Source organism: Gossypium hirsutum, chromosome A03 (genome assembly GCF_007990345.1).
Source record: "Gossypium hirsutum isolate 1008001.06 chromosome A03, Gossypium_hirsutum_v2.1, whole genome shotgun sequence".
Lineage (NCBI taxonomy): Eukaryota > Viridiplantae > Streptophyta > Magnoliopsida > Malvales > Malvaceae > Gossypium > Gossypium hirsutum.
In genome coordinates this window covers 102,749,136-102,768,189 of record NC_053426.1, presented here as the reverse complement: position 1 = coordinate 102,768,189, position 19,054 = coordinate 102,749,136, and the positions used below count along the sequence as shown (strand labels likewise).

Genomic DNA, 19,054 nt, shown 5'->3' with positions numbered 1-19,054 from the left:
AGTAGATCTGTGGCAGAGTTGCCTTGATGCTGTTGAACCTCGCAAAAGCTCGAAACGAGTGAGTCGCTCGGATATATCGGTCACGGTGGCAGTAGGAGGTCGGTGACTCGATGGTGGCAGTAGGTGTGGGTCCTCGTGTGGAGGAGGGACATCATCAGTAATGTCCTCTGGCTTATCCTGGTCATTAGAGTGAACGAGTCTATACTGAGGGGGTCGAATCCACGACGAGCTCTATCATCCTCATGTGGATCATACTAGAAATTCCCTGAGGAGACATCTGGTCTACTAGTATGAGTGTTGATGACATCTTTGGAGTGTCGAAGAGACCGAAGTACCGAGCGAGACAAGTCACATAAGGGCCGAGAAAGATGAGGCCCTTCTTCTGGCATTCAGTTTGGTTGCGGCAAGCGAGTGCGATGAAATATGCCAAATCAAACACATGTCCGGTAGTCATGCTCCATAGGAAATATACGTCATAAGTACTAACCACACTTGTGCTCTCTCTCCGACCTGTCAAAGTGTGAGCTAGTAGGGCGTGAATATACCGTAGGGCCGGAGAGAGGTGCGTCGCCTTTGAGCAACTCACGTCATAGTTAGTTGGGCCACCCGTGAGCTCAATCCATGATCGTGTGATGTGATATGTGCAATAAGTTTTATAATTTATGAATGTCCGTTCTTGAAAACTAACTATTATCACGACAAAGGCAAGCACACCTTATCGAACAGCAGTATAGCTTATGGCAAGACCGGGTTATCGAACCCAAAGAAACTAAAAGTACTAGTATTAACTTTCTTTTTATTATCTAGCCTAAAAATAAAAGGGTTTGTTTTATCTAAACTAATTACTAAACTAAGAATACACTGAAAGTAAATTAGGGAAATAACTTTTGGGAAAACTGAATGATTTGGACAATACCTAAGGGAAAAATCCACCTAGACTTCACTTGTTATTGACTCTGAATCAGACGATTTATTCACTTGACTTGATCCGTAGAAATCCCTAATTTATATTATTATCTCTCTTGAGACTAACAACGTCTAACTCTAGGTTGATTAATTGAAATCTCTTTCTAATTAACTCCCTAGTGTTGCATTAACTCGATCTATGGATTCCCTTATTAGGTTTCACCCTAATCCGGTAAAATCTTGTTACCCTATCTCTAGGCGTGCAATCAACTCCGCTTAATTATGTTAGATCTACTCTTAGACAGGGACTTTTTCTCCTCTGAATAAGCACATCAATACTTGAATCAATATCTTGGAATATTAAAGAAAGAATTAAGAACTCATAATTAAGAATAAGTCAAATATTTATCATACAATTCAGATAATAATAATAAGATCCGTCTTAGGTTTCATTCCCCTTAGGTATTTAGGGGGTTTAGTTCATATTTATGAAATAAAACATCTCAAAAGAATAATTATAACAAAACATAAAGAAAACCCAAGAACTCTTGAAGGGAATTGAAGGGAGATCTTCAGTCTTGAAGGTGAATCTGACTTCTGAGATGGATCAATTGACTTTCTTCGAGTAATTCCCTGCTTCCTACTCTGTGTGTCCCTTTTTGGTAGCTCCTGGGGTGTTTATATAGGCTTTAGAATCCTTCTAAACCTTTAAGAGTGGCCTTTTCTGAATAGGACTAGACTTGGGCTCGACAGGGGCACGCCCGTGTGACACGCCCATGTGCGATTGCTTCATACCGTGTTTGAGTCTGTTAAATAGACACGGTCGTGTGGTCTACCCATGTAAGACTTGCTCGATTCTACTAAAAGGACACGGGCGTGTGGTCTGCCCGTGTACAGAAGTCCAGGCCATGTTGATTTTACATGTTGGTCCATTTTTTCCTTTTTCAGCCCGTTTCTCACTCTTTTTACTCTCCTATGCTCACCTAAGTATAAAACATGAAATTAAAGGATTAGGAGCATAGAATTCACCAAATCTAAGGATAATTAATCCAAAAATATGCTAAGCATGAGGTAAAAATATGTATAAATTACGGTTTATCAGTCCAACATCGCGAAAAAATCCTCGGCGCTTATGGATTCCTCTGTAGAAAGTCCCAACGCAGCACCGAACTCTGGGATGCTCATGTGTCGCACCATCCCGCCAAGGCGAAAGGTGATAGTGCTGGGCTCGTCATGGACTGACATGACCCGCTGGACTGAAAATGTGGTGCCAAACTCTAAGGTGAGCTCCGAGTAGGTGGGCTCGATGATGGTGAAGAACCTGTTCCACGGGGTTGTGGTAATAATTGCACGCACATCATCAACCAAAAGGACCTGCTCTAGCTCGACCCAATCAATGTAACAGCTCACACTGAAGGTTCGTATGTTGAAAAGCTGATATAAATCCTCCTAGTTTTTCGACAAAAATTGGAGCAAAGGATGGCGAGTTGCGGTCGAAGCGCTTGATGAGGAGGTCTCACTGGGAAATTTTTGCTTTTTAGAAGCAGGGATGACAATCTTCTTGCCTCGTGTGTTTGTCATTGTGTGCCTAAAAATTAAAAAAAATTATTAGTAACAAGGCATCACCAAATATTCAATCCACATGTCTAAATAGAGTCACCCTTAGTTATAAAAATATATCTCGCACAGAATATGTACTAAAGAAGGTAGGGACCTAAAGAGCAAAAACTATATGCATGACTAATATAACGTTGATAAGAAGAAAAAGTGAAACAATAATACTAATTAAGCAAAAAGATGCAAAAGAAAAAGCTAAATATTATTTTATAAGAATAGCTAAAGCAAAATGAAACATATGGATGCAAATAGGGGAAAATATTGTATTAATACTAAAATAGCAGAATAGGATAGAGTAAAGAGCAAAGATGAAAGAATCAGAAAACCACAACCAACAAAATAGTAATAAAGGAATAATAATCAAAATAATCATAATAATAATACTTAATAGCAAATATAATGAATAATAACAGTAATAATAATAATGAAGAATAATAATTAAAAATAAATAAATAAATAAATATAAAAGGTAAAAGGGGAAACCGACTATATGAAGGGTGGTCGGTCGGAAGAAAGGGCGACGTGGACCCGGGCAAGGGTGGATGTTGGGGTTGCTGGCTGGGGGTGGGGGCTGTTGCTGGAGCGCACGCTGGGTAAGGGTGAGGGTGGTGCGCGATAGCTTTTGAGGCATCGGGTGAGGGTGACTACGGGCTAAGGGTCGGATGGCGGGGCTACGGTGGCTAGGGGGTGGGCTGGTGGCCGTGCGGGTAAGAGAAAAATGAGGAAGAAAGAGGAGAGGCAAGAAAGGAAAAGAAAGAGGAAAGAAAGAAAGAAAAGAGAAGGAAAAAAAAAGAAAGGAAAAAAGAAGAGAAGGAGAGCAAGAAGAGGAGCCAGGTAGTGGCCGGATTTGGGGTAGACGGCGGCTTAGGGAAGAAGAGATCAGAAAAAAACAAACTAGGAAAAATATGAAAAGGAGATTAGGGTTAAATGGGGGCACGGTCGTGTGAGGCCCGTGTTAGGCCACATCGCCGTGTCACACGCTTGTGTGGCTCATGGTTAGCCTGTGTTTTTCGTGAAAATTTAATGCCCATTCGTTACTGGCCTTAAACACGCCCGTGTGTCCCAATCGTGTAGTTCACACGGCCGTATCGCACGGTCGTGTGCTTTGTTGTTTGCTTCTCCCACGTCTGTGTGTCCAAACACACGGCTGTGTACCTTGCTCGTGGAGCTCCCTAACTTATTTAAAATTTGAAAATTTAGCTCCAGTTTTCACACGGCCTGGTACATGCCTGTGCGTCCAAGCCGTGTGGTCCACACGGCCGTGTCCCACGTCCGTGTGATATCTTTTAGCCCTTGTCTGTCGATTTTGGGTGATTTAAGCACTATTTCCACACGGCCAAGGACACACCCCTGTGTTCAAGCCTTGTGGGTCAAAAAACTTGCATTTAAATACGAAAAATAAATAATAATAAATTAGTTAGTGGTGTTAGTGCTCGGGTTGCCTCCCGAGAAGCGCTTATTTAGAGCCTAAGCTGGACTTACCTCATATTTGCACGATCATGGTGGCTCGAGGAGTTGAAACTCCTCATTTCTGCTATCAATCTTATCAAAATAAGGTTTTAGATGAGTATTATTTACCTAAAAAGTGCCGAATTTGGAATGAGTTACCTCGACTGTACCATATGGGAAAACATTAAGTATTGAAAAATGGATTGCTCCATTAGGATCAGCAGTGGCGACACGAGGGTCTGCTTCATCTAACAGTACTTTGTCTCCAACCTTAAGTTGATTTGATTCACCTTTAAGTTCATCATGACACTACTTTGGTTCATCATGTATCCTCGGTTTCTCCTTAACTGTTGTTCACCATTCATCTAGTTCCTCGATTTGTAATCTTCATTCCTTAAGAGTTGTTCATAGCTCTATCATTCTATCCCTAGGAATTTTGATCGTGATATTCGTGTGGTAAGTTTTATAAATTTATAATGAATTGTTCTTGAAACTAACTATTATCACGATGAATGCAAGTGTACATATCGAACAGTAGTATAGTTTTAGCAAGACCGGATTGTCAAACCCCTAAAAGTACTAGTAATGACTATCTTTTTATTATCTAGCCTAAGAATAATGGGGTTTGTTTTAACTAACTAATTAACTAAACTAAGAATTAACAAAAAATAAAATTGGGGAATTACTTTTGGAAAAACGATTGAATTAAAACAATACCTATGGAAAAATCCACCTAGACTTCACTTATTATTTGACTCTGAATCGGACGATTTATTCATTTGACTTGATCCGTAGAAATCCCTAAGTTATATTATTATCCCTCTCGAGACTAACAACGTCTAACCTTAGGTTGACTAATTGAAATCTCTTTCTAATTAACTCCCTAGGATTGCATTAACTTAATCTATGGATCCCCTTATTAGGTTTCACCCTAATCCGGCAAAATCTTGTCACCCTATCTTTAGGCGCGCAACCAACTCTGCTTAATTATGAAAAATGAACTCTTAGACATGGTCTATTCATCCTCTGAATAAGAGCTTAACTTGAATCATTACTCTGGAATATCAAAACAAGAATTATGAACACATAATTAAGAACAAGTCAAATATTTATCATACAATTCAGAAAATAATAACAAGATTCGTCTTAGGTTTCATTCCCCTTAGGTATTTAGGGGATTTAGTTCATAACTAAAAATGAAAACATCTCAAAAGAATAATGAATACAAAACATAAAGAAAACCCAAAACTCCTGAAGGGAAATTGAGTGGAGATCTTCAAGCTTGATGATGAATCCGGCTTCTGAGAAGGATTAATCGGCTTTCCTTAAGGAGTTCCCTGCCTCCTCCTCTGTGTCTGTCCTTTTCCTCCTCCTTTAGGGTGTATTTATAGGCTTTGGAATGCCTAAGAACCCTCAAAATTGGCCTTTTTCTAATTAGACTCAACTTGGGCTCGGCAGGGACACACCCGTGTGTGATTACTTCAGGTCGTGCTCGAGCCTGTTAGAATGGCACGGGTGTGTGTTCTACCCGTGTGAGTTGTGCTTTGATTCTGCTAAATTACACGACTGTGTGGTCTGCCCGTGTGAAGAAGTTTAGGCCGTGTTGATTTCGTACGTTGGCCCATTTTTTCCATTTTTGGCCCGTTTCTCATTCCTTTCGCTCTCCTATGCTCACCTAAGTATAAAACATGAAATTAAGGCATTAGGAGCATTGAATTCACCAATTCTAAGGAAAAATCATCCATAAAATGTGTTAAACATAGGATAAAAATATGTATAAATTACGGTTTATGAAATACCCCCACACTTAAGCATTTGTTTGTCCTCAAGCAAAATCCTCAACTCATAATCAAAATAAATTATTCTCAACTTATAATTTCTATCGATAATATCTCAAAATAATCCATAGGTAATCATACATTGAAAATTCAACAGAAAGAACAAGTAATACCCTGAAAATTTTTACAGTAAAATATTATCCGTGATATAGTAAAATAAGGAAATAAAGTGATAAAAAGAGAAATTTTGAGTTATGTCAATATTGGAAAGTATATTATGATATATTAATTCAAGAAAGGACTAAATTGCAAAGATGAGAAAAGTCTTGTTACATAAGAGTAAATAATTAAAATTTAAGGGGTTGAAGTGTAAGTATAAAAAATTTGAAGGGCTAATGGTGCAAATATTTTAAGGGTGGAATGATCTAGAAACCAAGAAAAATTGTTGAATTAGGACCAAATTGAATAGGTGAAAATTATGAGGGACTAAATCGTAAATTTACCAAATTAAGTGATGACTCAAGGATGAAATTCTAAAAGATCATGAAGGGAAAAATGGTCAATTAGTAAGAGAGTGAATTCTAGAATGTAATGATTATGTTGATGATATTTTAAATTAATTAATTAGATAAATATTATTTTATTAATATTTTTATGAGACATTTATTATTATTATTATATTATTATTTATTTAGTATAAAAGGAAGGAAAGATGAAGAATTATCATCATCTTTCCTTTCCCATGCAAACCAACGTAAGAGAATAAGAAGAAAAGAAGTTTTCTTTCTTTACAATTTAGTCCTTCCACAAAAAATTCATTATTTTCACCTAAAAATTGAAAGAATTTCCATAGCCATCAAGAGAGAAAGATAGCAAGGAGATGATGGGGAGCAAGAATATCAAGTTGGATTCAAGAAATAAAAGATGGAGGAGAGAGAAAAATCAAGTTAAAGATTGAAGTCAATAAGAAAAGAAATCCCGGTTGAATGAAAGGAAAATTCGATGGATCTCTGAGAAGGAATTGACGGTAAAAAGGATCTAGCCCGGACGGGTGATCCTATCCTGATATAGCCCTCGCGAAGAATACATGTAAAATGGATTTAGCCCGGATGGGTAATCCGAATTAGGGTCTGAATTTAGCTTGGACTGGTAATTCAGATCCAAGCTCATTAGAGTAATTGTCGTTGCAGGGGATTTAGCCTGGACTGGTAATCCCGACAATACTCTATGAGTTTATATTACAGGGGATTTAGCCTAGACTGGTAATCCCACTGTAAGGATGAGGTTCGCGGGAGTGTGCTCTCTGATATGAAATGTGTAAGACCATGGTTGAAAGATACCATGGTAACCTGATATGAAATGTGTAAGACCATGGTTGAAAGATACCATGGCAACGTGATATGAAATGAATAAGACCATGGTTGAAAGATACCATGGCAACATGACAGAAAATGAGTAAGACCATAGTTGAAAGACACTATGGCATCATGTCAAAGATAAATAACATTGTGGATGGGAGATGCTATGACATCTATTGAACAATTGATTTTCAGGTAATATGTATCAGATGACGAATGGTTATATGAAATGGTTGTGTGAAATGTTTACAAAAACTGGTTATATGGAAATATATGTACAAGATAGTTGTATGAAATAATTATGAAAATAGATAAACGTAATAAGTATAAGTACATGGAATATAATTTATGTTAAGTTTGATATAAACTATTACCGGAATAAATATACATAAAATATATGGAAATGATGGAACATGAAATATTGATATAACGAAATAAATGATATATGCTTATGAAGAAATGGTAAGAGCATGATATGTTTCATGACATGTACATATATGATTATCTTTGATATGTTGATACAAGGAAATTATGTAAGTTGAGACTATTATTAAACTCAAGTGCGATATGTCGAGAAAATAGGTATACCAATCTTGAATTTATATGAAATATGTGCAAGTATACTAACAATGTTGCTGTTTGACGCTTAGACAAGTGCCAAGCTATTGATTGAATGGTAACATTTTTAATTATAAGGAGCATTAAAATGGTAAGTACTTAGATGAAAATATAATTTAAGATTTTGCGAATTTTTTTCTATGATCCCGATTTTATTCCAGTTGGTTTCTAATGTGTGTTTTGGTTTTCGAGGGCCCAATAGAGAGGCGTTATGATTATTTTCAAAATATGAATAATAAATGACTCAGAATTGTCTGAAAATGTTCAGTAAACTCCAGTAATGCCTCGTATGCTATTCCGGCAATGGATACGGGTAGGGGGTGTTACAGAATATCAAAGTTTCAAACATTCCAAGTTGAGTATTTTATCATGAAAACATAGGTGTCTCCCCTCGTCTAAGTAATTATCTTTGATTCAAAATGTCACAGAGTTTCACATTCTCACTAAAGATTCACTCAAATCACTCGAGGTGTTTAAGGACAATAAATGAAGCACTCAATAGTCAATAATGAAAAGTCATTACCATAGGCTTGCATGAAAATCAAATCTCCACCACTATAAATTGAGATGAAACATCAATCAAAAGGTCTTTAGAGGGTTGTAATGAGGCTTGGTTAGGGGGTGTGGCTACAAGCTCAAAGAAAGGGTTAGAATCGAGATTGAATTGAAAAATTGCCTAACTAAAAAAATGACTAGTCAACAATTGCGTACAACAGAGCTTTTTTTCTCGGAATATAAAATTTAGCTTTTTTAGCTTAGAAGATCACTACTACTAATATGTATACATTTTTTTAGAACAAATCAAATAACAAAATAGAATAAAACATAGCTAAGAAATTATTTCAAACTCAAATCTCGACAAAAATAGGGATAAAATTAATTTAAGGGATTTCAACAATAATGAGTTATGGGTTAATATTGAGGGTAATACAAGAAATGCCTTATTAGCTCAACGGGGTTTACTAAAGGTTAATCGTGGAGGTAGGCTTTTCATGGCATGAATGGATTAATCTTGAGTGCCTTTCTCATTTTGACATATCAAATCAAATAGTGTGGCCTTGACATGCATAATCAAGCAAGTTCTAGAATAACAGTTCAATACTGACGCACTCATAATGAAAGTGAGCATGAAAGAATTAATAGATGCTCTTGAAGGCTCAAGATCTCACAAAAATTATGGCTTTTTGATGTTTAAACTTGTGAATTCCAACTCAAGATAATACCTAACATTGGGGAAACAACCTAAAATTTTAAATTCTTAAAAATTAACTTATCATGCTTAATTCTCTAATGTCTTAAAGTTTAAATAATCAATGCATGAATGCCTATGTTTTAATTTAAGATATAACAATAAAAATCATAAAGCAATCAAAACATATCCTAAACATGATATGAGAGCTTTTCGAGAAAACAAGACAATCATTCAGGGATTTTTCTGATATAAAAATGAATACCCCCCACACTTGAGATGTACATTGCCCTCAATGTACAAAGATAGATCTATAGAAGAGAATATAAAAAAAGATAGGGAGAGAAGTTAAACTTCCTGAGTGATGAATGAATTTCCTTGAACTGGAGGTTTGGAGAATAATCGGCTTGGGGTGGAGGAGGATACTCCGGCGGTGGTAGAGGTTCATTAGTCCATAAGTCTTGCGCCAAAAGAATATTATATTTGAAGTTGGTTATGGTTGTGGTCGAGTAGGACATGAAAGTCATGGAGAACCTTTCCCAGTGGAGTTTCGAGTCCCTGAGTAATAGTGAGCTTTGGAGCTCTTTATAACTGTGATAGAATCAGGAACTCTTTAAGGAAATATATAAGGAAGGGTAAGTACTCAATAGGAATTAGCCAAAATTAAAAATTGTAAAATGATAATTATAAGTCCTAATAAAAATAAGGTGAAAGAAAAATAAAAAGTAGTCTAAAATAAAATAAAAGTAAAAACATAAAATAATAAATAAAAGTTTTTAAACATCTTCATCTCTAAATGGTTCGTGAGGTGGGGGTGGCGATGAGATGTGGAAGTGCTGACAAATCTGCTGTAGAGTAGCATCAATGTTACCAAATCGTTGAAAACACTGCTGCTCGAATCGAGTGAGGCACTCAGAGATGTCAGAATATGAAGCCGCCGCATGAACTGGACGAAAAGGTGGTGGTGGCTGAGCTGGTGGGTCCTCGTGACATGGAGGGACATTGTCAGTAATGTCCTCGGGGGCCTCCTCCTCGGTAGATTGGGCGAGACAATATTGGGGAGGGTAGGTTCCTCAGTGCTTTTCAATCATCCTCATGCTTAGCATGCTCGAGATACCTTGTGAAGACATCTAGCCAATGAGTGTCAAGGATGATTCTTGGGCCGCGGTGTCGAGGAGCCCGAAGTGTCGTGCCAATCACATCACATAGGGCCCTATGGAGATACCCCCTTCCTATGTCGCTCCGTTTGGTGTTGAATGGTGAGGGCAACGAAATAAGCAAGGTCGATGACGTGCCCGTGCGACATACACCATAGAAAGTAGGCGTTGTGAGTGTTGACGATGCCAGTGCTCTCTCGTTTCCGTGTTAACGTGTGAGCCAAGATGGCGTGTAAGTACCTCAGGGACGGAGGGAGATCCGATGCCTTGGAGTGGCTAGGATTGTAGGAAGCAGCGCCAGGGGCCAAAGCGTACCAGCACTTCGAGAGAGAACGATGGATGTGGCGGTTGAGAGCATGTAAGTCATTCTCCTCTTTGAACTCCTCCGTATATAAGCCCAGTGCAGTACCGAATTCTGGGACGCTTAGCTGGCGGACTAATCTGCCTAGGCGAAATTGGACTGTGCCGGGATCATTGTAGTTTGTCATTACAGTCTGAAGATGAAACGTTGAACATAGTTCCATCGTGAGCTTGAGATATATTGGCTCGATGATCCCAAAGAAAAGCTCCCAAAGGTCTATTGTTAGGAGGGCCCGAATTACATCAGCCAACTTAACTTGCTCTATTGCAGCCCAGTCGATGCAGCGGCCCACAATTAAAGGTCGGGCCCGGAGTATTTGGAAAAGTTCTTCTTGGGGTCCGGTGGCAAATTGCAGGAAAGGGTGGCGAATTTTTGCGGTAGGACCCGAGGAAGATGACGCTCCCTTCCTTTTCTTTGAAGCAGGGACAGTGGTTTTCTTTCCTCGTGAAGACGACATGGTAAACCTGCAATATAAAAAAGAACAATAGTAGGTAAACGAATTTGAAAAGGAAAAAGCCATGGATTTGAACGAACAATGTCAGCCAAAACTACTAATACTAACCAAACTCAGCCAAAATAATCAATTTGATAGAATAATTTCATGACATTAGCATCGTAATAGCATAAGAATGAGCATAGTAATGGCATGGGTATGAAAATAGAATGAGACATTCCTAACAACTCGATTCAATCATTAAATGTTATGATGAATAATCTAAGAATGCAAATTAAATGATAGAATAATGAGCAAAATGAAAGTAAAATGAGAAAAATGAAGATTATTTTGATAATAAGCATTAAAAATAAGTAAAATAGAAGTGAAAAGAGTAAAAAAACGCTAAGGGAGAGAGATTGGGCGTAAAAAATAGAGTGGGAAGCGGCACACGGGTGTGGCAGGGAGGCCGTGTGAGCTTGCAGCGGCTAGGGTTAGGGTTTTTGGGTGAATAAGACAATGAATAGTGCAGCCTATTTATAGATTTTTGGGGTACACGGCCATGGAACACGCTAGTGTTCCCCAACTTTTGCTCGTGTGATTCGTGAATTTTAAATTTGGGCGCTTCTGACAATTGGCCCACGCCCGTGTTAATTTAACAGGTTCGACTACGGGTAGTTGGGACGGGCGTGTCGCACGCTCGTGTTAATTTGACAGGTTTGGCCACGGTTTCCAGGCACGGAGTGTTGCACGCCTGTGTTGTTTTGGCAAGTTCGCCCACGACCATGTCGCACAGCTGTGGCTATTTATCGTAGCCCGTGTTTGAGGAAATTTTTGCCCTGTTTCCACACGGCCTAAGGCATGCCCGTGTGCTAGGCTGTGTCTGTGTGGGAAACCTATATTCAAGAGCTCCGTTAGTAAGTTAGATGTTTAAACACTAAAATTTAAAGAAGCTAATACAGTTAGTGCTCGGGTTGCCTCTCGAGAAGCACTTATTTATAGTCTAAGCTCGACTTACCTCTCCATTGAATGGTCATGGTGATTCGAGGAGTTTATACTCCTCATTCCTGCTGTGAATCTCATCAAAATAAGGTTTTAGGCGAGTATTGTTTACCGTAAAAGTGCCGAACTTGGGATGACTTACCTCAACTGTACCGAATGAAAAAATGCTAAGTACCGTAAGAGGTTTCTTCATTCAGTTTGGCAGTGACAATGTGAGGATCTGCGACATCTAATAAAACTTTATCTGCAACCTTAAGTTGATTTGGAAAGGTATTGAGCTCATCCTGGCGTTGTTTTGGTTTATCGTGTGTTCTCAGTTTATGCGTTCGCCATTCATCTAGCTCCTCGATTTGTAGCTTTCGTTCTTCATGAATAGGTCCTCTACTATTTCTTGAGAATGGCTCATGTACTTCCTTCAGACTCATTTCCTGCAAAGTAGGTTGCACCATATTGTCAGTTTTAGTAGAATGGTTTAGACGATCACCTTCAATTTCTGATGTGTTGCCAGAATTGCAAGCTTGAAGGGTGATTGTTTCGTCTCCCACATGAAGTGTGAGCTCACTTGTGCCAACATCAATAATCATTTTAGCAGTCGCTAAAAAGGGCCTTCCTAAAATCAAAGGAGTGTTGCTATCCTCCTCTCTGTCTAGAACAATGAAGTCAACAGAAAATAGAAATTTATTGATTTTAACTAGCACATTTTCAATAATACCCCTAGGAAATCTTATAGTTTTATCTGCTAATTGAATGCTCATCCTAGTCTGTTTGGGTTTCCCAAGACCTAATGTTTTGAACATTTTGTAGGGCATGACGTTAATACTAGCCCCTAAATCAGGTAAAGCATGATTAACATCTAAATTACCAATTAAGCAAGGAAATGTAAAACTCCCTGGATCTTTTAATTTTTTGGGTAGCTTATTCTGCAGAATAGCTGAGCAAACTGCGTTTAGCTCTACATGTGAAGCCTCATCCAACTTCCGCTTATTTGCTAAAAGCTCCTTTAAAAATTTCATTGCGTTTGGCATCTATGATAGAACTTCAATAAACGGTAAGTTAATATGTAATTTTTTTAAGAGTTTAAGGAATTTACCAAATTGTTCATTTGAGCGGTCTTTCCTTGTTGCATTAGGGTATGGCACACGAGGTTTGTATTCTGTACTTACCGGCTTCTGCTCATTGTGGTCTACCTCACCTTTTCCTTTGCTTATCTCAGTTTCTTTCCATGGTTTTGGCTCAGGCTCAACGAATCCTTCTTCATCTTGAACATTGATTGCGTTGAGCTGTTCTCTTGGGTTGGGTTCAGTATTACTTAGCAAGCTACCTTGTGGTCGTTCAAAGATTAGTTTGGACAGCTGGCCTATCTGAGTTTCGAGCCCTTGGATTGACCCTTGTTGATTTTTAAGTGCTGTCTCGATGTTCTGGAAATGAGTTTCTGACACTGAAATAAATTTAGATAACATCTCTTCAAGGTTCGGTTTCTTTTCTTGTTGATAGGGTGGTTGTTGAAAACCCAGAGGATGTTGTGGCCTTTGATTTCCTTGACCGCCCCACGAAAAATTAGGATGATTCCTCCAACCTACATTATAAGTGTTACTATATGGGTTATTTTGGGATCTAGAGTTATTGTTACCCATATGTTGGACTTGTTCCTCCTCGATGCTAGGGTTGAAGGGTTGATATTCTGTGCATGCACCTCCTCCATTCGAATCGCACCTCATCACTGGATGTACCTGTGAAGAACCAAGTAAACCATTAATCTTTCTATTTAAAAGTTCTACCTGGTTTGACAGCATAGCAACCAAATCGATGTTATAAATGCCTGCTGTTTTAGTTGGCTTAGTCCTCATAACTTGCCACTAATAGTTATTCAGTGACATCTCTTCAATAAATTCGTAAGCCTCTTCAGGTGTTTTGTTATTGATGGTTCCCCCGGCTGCTGTATCAATCATCTGTCTTGTCGAAGGGTTTACACCATTGTAGAATGTTTGAACTTGCAACCATAGAGGTAATCCATGGTGAGGACACCTTCGTAGTAGGTCTTTGTATCTCTCCTATGCATCGTAAGGAGTTTCTAAGTCCATCTGCACAAACGAAGAGATATCATTACGTAATTTGGCTGTTTTAGCCGGTGGAAAATATTTTAATAAAAATTTTTCGGTCATTTGTTCCCAAGTAGTAATTGACCCTCGTGGTAATGAGTTCAACCACTGTTTAGCTTTGTTCCTCAATGAAAAAGGGAATAACTGAAGACAAATGGCATCGTTAGAAATGCCATTAATTTTAAATGTATCATAGAATTCCAGGAAATTTGCTAAGTGAGTATTTGGATCCTCATCCTGCAAACCATCAAACTGACAAATTGTTGTAGCATTTGAATAGTGTTAGGTTTTAGTTCAAAATTATTCATAGCAATAGCAGGCCTAACTATACTTGACTCAGTTCCTATTAAAGTAGGTTTAGCATAATCATACATAGTACGCAGAGTAGGATTCTGATTAACAACAATCGCAGGAGGTAGCGGATTTTCTTGGTTTTCAGCCATCTCCTCGGTTGGGGTTTGAATGTCGTTCTCTTGCTCGTTCTCTGTGTATCTTAAGCTTCGTCTTATTTCTCTTTGGTTTCTGCAAATTGTGCGATCAATTTCTTCGTCAAAAAGTAGTGGTCCTGACGGGTTTCTTCTAGTCATAAACTATAAAAACCTTTCAAGAGAAAGAGAAATTAAATTAAATAATAATAAAAATAAAAATAAAATTAACTTGCAAGAAAAATAAATGGCTAAAGTAATAAAAATTGAGTGTTCCTAATATCTTAGTTCCTTGGCAACGGCGCCAAAAACTTGATCTTGATATTCGTGTGATATTTTTTATAAATTTATAATGAATCATTCTTGAAACTAACTATTATCATGATGAAGGCAAGTGTACCTATCGAACAGTAGTATAGTTTTAGCAAGACCGGATTGTCAAACCCAAAGGAACTAAAAGTACTAGTAATGACTGTCTTTTTATTATCTAGCCTAAGAATAATGGGGTTTGTTTTAACTAACTAATTAACTAAACTAAGAATTCGCAGAAAATAAAATTGGGGAATTACTTTTGGAAAAACGATTGAATTAAAACAATACCTATGGAAAAATCCACCTAGACTTCACTTATTATTTGACTCTGAATCGGACGATTTATTCATTTGACTTGATCCGTAGAAATCCCTAAGTTATATTATTATCCCTCTCGAGACTAACAACGTCTAACCTTAGGTTGACTAATTGAAATCTCTTTCTAATTAACTCCCTAGGATTGCATTAACTTAATCTATGGATCCCCTTATTAGGTTTCACCCTAATCCGGCAAAATCTTGTCACCCTATCTCTAGGCGCGCAACCAACTCTGCTTAATTATGAAAAATGAACTCTTAGACAGGGTCTATTCATCCTCTGAATAAGAGCTTAACTTGAATCATTACTCTGGAATATCAAAACAAGAATTATGAACACATAATTAAGAACAAGTCAAATATTTATCATACAATGTAGAAAATAATAACAAGATTCATCTTAAGTTTCATTCCCCTTTGGTATTTAGGGGATTTAGTTCATAACTAAAAAAGGAAAACATCTCAGAAGAATAATGAATACAAAACATAAAGGAAACCTAAAACTCCTGAAGGGAAATTGAGGGGAGATCTTCAGTCTTGATGATGAATTCGGCTTCTGTGATGGATCAATCAGCTTTCCTTGAGTAGTTCCCTGCCTTCTCCTCTATGTCTGTCCTTTTCCTCCTTCTTTAGGGTGTATTTATAGGCTTTGGAATGCCTAAGAACCCTCAAAATTGGCCTTTTACTAATTAGACTCAACTTGGGCTCGGCAGGGACACGCCCGTGTGCGATTACTTCAGGCCGTGCTCAAGCCTGTTAGAATGGCACGGACTTGTGTTCTACCCGTGTGAGTCGTGCTTTGATTCTGCCAAATTGACATGACCGTGTGGTCTACCCGTGTGAGGAAGTTTAGGCAATGTTGATTTCGTACGTTGGCCCATTTTCTCCGTTTTGGCCCGTTTCTCATTCCTTTCACTCTCCTATACTCGCCTAGGTATAAAACATGAAATTAAGGCATTAGGAGCATCAAATTCTCCAATTCTGAGGAAAAATCATCCATAAAATGTGTTAAGCATGGGGTAAAAATATGTATAAATTACGGTTTATCGTATTTCCTACACAGAAGTCTGAGCCAAAATGTTGTTTTCATGGAAATAACTCGTAATATCATCTCGATCACTAGATAGTCTAACAGAAGCATGAGCTTGAAGTTTAATCGTGTCATCACCTACATAAAGCGTTAGTTCTCCTGTACTAACATCAATAATAGTTCTAGAAATTGCTAAAAAGGGTCTTCCCAGAATTAAAGGTACGTCATTATCCTCATCCATGTCTAAGACAATAATTTTAACAAGCACATATTCAATTATACCCCTAGGAAACCTAATGGTTTTATCAGCCAATTGAACGCTCATCCTAGTTTGTTTGGGTTTCCCAAGAGCTAGTTTTATAAACATCTTATATGGCATAACATTAATACTTGTCCCTAAGTCAGCTAGAGCACTATTAACATTTAAACTACCGATTAAACAAGGAATTGTAAAACTCCCTGGATCTTTCAACTTGTTGGGTAGCTTATTCTGTAGAATGGATGAGCAAACTGCGTTTAATTCCACATGCGACGCATCATCAAACTTTTGTTTATTAGCCAAGAGCTCCTTTAAAAATTTCACTGCTTTTGGCATTTGCAAAAGAGCTTCAATAAATGGTAAGTTAATATGTAATTTTTTTAATAATTTAAGGAATTTACCAAATTGTTTGTCTGTGTGGTCTTTCCTTGTCGCATTGGGGTATGGCACATGAGGTTTATACTCTTTGCTTACATCAACCTTATCATTATCTACCACATTGTCTTGCCTCAGTTTCGGTTCATCTTCAACTAACCCTTCGTCATTGTGCATAGTAATGGCATGAAGTTGCTCCCTTGGGTTAGTTTCAGTATTACTTGGTAGCTACCTTGTGGTCATTCAGAGATCAACTTAGCAAGCTATCTTATTTGAGTTTTGAGCCCTTGAATCGACGCTTGCTGATTCTTAAGCACTGTTTCAATATTCTAAAAATGAGTTTCTGACACTGAGATCAATTTTGTAGGCATCTCTTCAAGGTTCGATTTCTTCTCTTGTTGGTAAGGTGGTTGTTGAAAACTTGGAGGATGTAGTGGCTTTTGATTTCCTTGACCACCCCACGAGAAATTGGGATGGTTCTTCCAACCTGCATTATAATTGTTACTATACGGGTTATTTTGAGGTTTAGAATTATTACCCATATAGTGGACTTGTTCCTCCTCAATGCCAGGGTTGAAGGATGGATAATCTGTGTTGCGCACTCCTCCATTTGAATCACACCTCATCATTGGATGTACCTGAGTAGAACCACACAAACCATCAATCTTTTATTTAAAAGTTTTACCCGGTTAGATAGCATAGTGACCGCGCCGAGGTTGAAAACACCAGCTGCTTTTGTCGGCTTCGTTCTCATGACTTGCCATTGATAGTTATTCAGTGACATCTCTTCAATAAATTCGTAAGCCTCTTCAGGTGTTTTGTTGTTTAAAGTTCCACCGGCGACTGCATCGATCAGTTGCCTTGTTGAGGGGTTCACACCGTTGTAAAAAGTCTGAACCTGTAGCCATAAAGGTAACCCATGGTAAGGGCACCTTATCAATAAGTCCTTGTATCTATTCCATGCATCATAAAGAGTTTCTAGATCCATATATACAATAGAAGAGATATCATTCCTTAATTTAGCCATTTTAGCCGGCGGAAAATATTTAAGTAAAAATTTTTCAGTCATTTGTTCCCAAGTAGTGATTAACCTTAGTGGTAATGATTTCAACCACTGTTTAGCTTTATTCCTTAATGAAAAGGGAAACAACCAAAGGCGAACGGAATCATCAGAAATGCCATTGATCTTAAACTTAAAGGTGTTGCAGAATTCCAGAAAATTTGCTAAATGAGTGTTTGGATCCTCGTCCTGCAGACCATCAAACTGAACAAACTGTTGTATCATTTGAATCGTGTTAGGTTTCAGTTCAAAATTATTTGCAGCAACAGCAGGTCTAACTATACTCGATTCAGCTCTTGTTAAATTGGGCTTAGCATAGTCGTACATAGTATGAGGAGCAGGATCCTGATTCACTGGATTTGCGGCTACCACAGGAGGCAGCGGATTATTTTGATTTTCAGCCATCTTCTTGGTTGTAGTATGGATAACGTCCTCTCGCTCTTCCTCTATGTATTGTAGACTTCGCCTTATTTTTCTTCGGTTTTTGCGAGCTGTGCTCTCGATCTCACTGTCAAAAAGCAAAGGTCTAGACAGGTTCCTCCTAGTCATAAACTAGAGACACCTGGCAGAAGCAATTAAAAAGAAAAATTTAGAAATAAAAAATTAAACTAAAAACAAAAAGTAAATTGCAATAAAAGTAAAAATGACTAAACTAATAAAAATTAAGCGTTCCCAATATCTTAGTCCCCGGCAACAGCGCCAAAAACTTGATGGTCGCTAAACTAACTAGAAATTTGACTAAGGCAAGTGTACCTATCGAACAGTAGTATAGTTATGGTGACACTGGAAATATCGTATCCATAAGGACTAAAAGTACTAGTAATTACTATCTTTTTATTATCTAGCCTAAGAATTAAGGGATGTTTTAACCTAAAACTAATTATCTAATTGACTAGGATTATGACAGAGATTAAAGTTGGAAAATACTTTTGGAAAACCGATGAAGAAGACAATACCCAAGGAAGAATTCACCTAGACTTCACTTATTACTTTTGAGTTAGACGATTTATTCACTTGACTTAATCCGTAAAAATCCTTGATTTATGTTAATATCTCTCTCGAGACTAAAAACAACTGACTTTAGGTTGATTAATTGAAATCTCTTTCTAATTAAAACCCTTATTGTAGCATTAACTCGATTTATGGACTCCTTTATTAGATTTGACTCTAATATGGTAGATTTATGTTGTCCTATCTCTAGGATTGCATGCAACTCCGCTTAATTATAGGAGATCTACTATTAAATAGGGACTTTTGCTCCACTAAATAAACACATCAAAACCTGAATTAATATCCTGGAATATTAAAG

General features: G+C 37.8%; 2 non-coding genes across 2 annotated transcripts; both read left to right on the top strand.

The window, feature by feature from the left end:
• The first annotated feature begins 13,875 nt into the window (after window positions 1–13,875).
• LOC121225414 (small nucleolar RNA R71) lies at window positions 13,876–13,981 on the top strand. The gene has a single exon (XR_005923290.1). It is a non-coding gene; the product is annotated as a small nucleolar RNA R71 (small nucleolar RNA).
• A 3,618-nt stretch (window positions 13,982–17,599) lies between these two features.
• Window positions 17,600–17,706, top strand: LOC121227748 (small nucleolar RNA R71). Its single transcript, XR_005925271.1, has one exon. It is a non-coding gene; the product is annotated as a small nucleolar RNA R71 (small nucleolar RNA).
• The last annotated feature ends 1,348 nt before the right edge of the window (window positions 17,707–19,054 follow it).